This window comes from Callorhinchus milii, unplaced genomic scaffold, assembly GCF_018977255.1.
Source record: "Callorhinchus milii isolate IMCB2004 unplaced genomic scaffold, IMCB_Cmil_1.0 Scaffold5, whole genome shotgun sequence".
In the NCBI taxonomy this organism is placed as follows: domain Eukaryota; kingdom Metazoa; phylum Chordata; class Chondrichthyes; order Chimaeriformes; family Callorhinchidae; genus Callorhinchus; species Callorhinchus milii.
In genome coordinates this window covers 26,299,593-26,302,434 of record NW_024704746.1, presented here as the reverse complement: position 1 = coordinate 26,302,434, position 2,842 = coordinate 26,299,593, and positions in this window count along the sequence as shown.

Sequence of the window (2,842 nt, the reverse complement as noted above, 5' to 3'; positions counted from 1 at the left end):
CAGTTTTTTTCCAAGTTTACAAACAGTGACTTAAGACACAAAAAAACAACGTCCCACATTACTTTTAAAATTAGTCCTATCTGATCTCGCCAATTGTAACTATAATTCTTCACAGGATACACGTTGGCAAAGTTTGGAAACTAAAAATAAAATGTAATTGCCTGAAAATAACAATAACCAACACTAAAAACACTGACTTAATGGCTTATAATCAGGATGGTCCAACCTTTTGGCCAGATTCCCTATTTGAGAAACGTCTGCAGGCCCCATAACCAATAATTTTGTGTTTCCCTTCCAAAGAATACTGCCAAGCAATAATAGCAATATTAATAATAACAATGGTATTTGCATTTGATATAGCGCCTTATCACATAATTTAGTCACTCAATCCACGAGTATTACTGTGTGCAATTGGCTGCCGTGTTTCGCCCACAAACTACACAGTCACTCCACTTTACAGTATATTCTGTGAAGCACTTTAAGACGTCTCAACGACGTGATAAGCCTCTGATTCAAAGGCAAGGATTATTATTATTAAAATAATATTTAAGATCTGAATATGAAACAAGACAGTTTCAGGCAGTATTTAACTGATAATAACTCTGTACACTACACCATAACATTATTATCAACGACAATAATTCCACTATAGCAGGTGGGCCACTGAGAAATAAAACGCATCAAGACGTACAATAAAGTTAGCAAAACGTCTCGCAACTCCAGCAAATAAATCCTTAGAGTGCCAAAAAGCATCCAGGCCAACGGAATAATAATCTCTGTGAGTGGATGAGGGGAAACAGGAATCAACAGACATCAAACTAGATTTGATTCATGGTTTGTGCTCGTCTCTGCGGTGGTGCAATACGAGAGGATTAGGGGCCTTTATGCAAATGATACAGTCATGACAGGAGGTAAGAATGCTCTTACTTCATATCCTGGACAATTCTTGTTCTCAATAGTCCCCATTTTACATTGTGTGCGGCTCACACTCACTCACTCACTCACACACACACTCACCTTCACTCACAACACACTCACTCACTCACACCTCGTGTTAATGCGAATGTTTGGATCTCTCTATCGTTCCTTCCTCCACCACCTCCTTCTCTCCCAAAAATAGACAACATTGCTCAAATCTATAACGTTGCCTTTTCACAAATACTTATATCTACAAATATAACTTGTCTTTCCCCAGTCAAAGGAATCTATGACCGTGTCATTTTGGTTCTGGATGAGAACGGGTATTTTAATAATTATATAGATATGTGTATATATATATAGATAGAGAGAGAGAGAAACACACACACACTCATACAAACAAGTTTAAACAGCACTTAACACAGTCAAATTCTATGCAACACCTACAACACAGAAACGAGCAACGTTGTGACTCGTGTATTCTTAGAAATTTCCGGTTGTAAACCTTTTATTGCACCTTTTTGTTTGTTTCTTGATTAAATGTGGATGACTGCATTGTTGGGAGGTGGGTGACAAGCCTGTGATCTGGGTGGGTGGGTGGGTGGGTGGTTTGGGTGATTAAAGGAATTAGTGGCCTAGTGGCCTTTTTCCAAAGTTAGTGGAGTCAGTCGGTGAGATGTTTCCTCCTCCCTGGAATAACGAAATAAAACTCTTCTGCAGAGTGAGCTTTTGTGGCTGTCTTTCCTGCCAAATAGCTATAATAATAATAATCCTTGCATTTGTTACAGCGTCGTATCATGTCATCGAGACGTCTCAAAGCGCTTCACAGAATATACTGTACAGTGTAGTGACCGCACATTCTTGTGGGCGAAACACATGCCAATAGCGAGGCCGGGGGGAGCGGGGAGAGAAAATAAAGAATAAAAATAAATACAAAACAAAACCAATTTAAATGACAAAATAATAAGGGCTGGGGGGGGGGGTGGGGGGGGGGAAGAGAGGAATAAAACATGAAAATAAAAACGGGTTTGCGGAAAAATACAAATAAAACTACAGTCAATAAAAAATAAAGTAATTACAAAATTTTTAAAAAAAGGTTACAAGTTTTTTTTTAAAAAAAACGAGATGGGGTAACTTTCTTTTACTTTTTTTTAAAAAAAAGTGCCTGAAAGAATAATGTTCCCAGTGACTGAATTGGGGGGGAAACCTTTAGGGTGTGTGACATTCTCTGACAGCAAGTAGCAGGGTCTTTGCTTCCAGTTGGCAGATACAAGTTAAACAAAAACTTGCATAAAGTTAAATGCATTTTACTTTAAGTTTTATTGAACTGGGTTTGTATGTCTGTGTGTGAGGGGGTGGGGGGGGGAGGGGGGAGGGAAAAGGTTTGAAAAAGTTATTGAAATGAAGGTGAAGTGAATCCTGCAAAAAGAACTGGACTGTTAACAATATTTTTTTTGGGGGGGAAATAAAACTTGCATTAAAGTCAAATGCATTTTCCTTTTCTCTTGAACTCGTTTGTGTGTGTGTGTGTGTGTGTGTGATGGTGTGTGTTTGTGTGTGTGATGGTGTGTGTGTGTGTGTGTGTTTGAGAGGGAGGGAAAGGCTTTATAATATTGAAACGAAAGAAGAATCTTACAAAAGGTCTGTGATATACAATTTGCATCAAACACAGTAACATGAAGTTAAATAAGTTTTACTTGACCTTTTTTTGTTCAACAGGTTTGTGTGTGTAGGGGAGGGGGGGGGGAGGGGGGAAGGGGGTTAAGTGAGGGACTAACAAGGATAAAGCAAAGTGCCTGAAGCAGTCAGTGTTGTGAGGGGGTGAGAGGGTGAGGGGTGAGAGAGTGAGGGTGAGAGAGTGAGGGAGTGAGGGGTGAGGGGGTGAGAGGGTGAGGGGGTGAGAGAGGGTGAGGGGGTGAGAGAG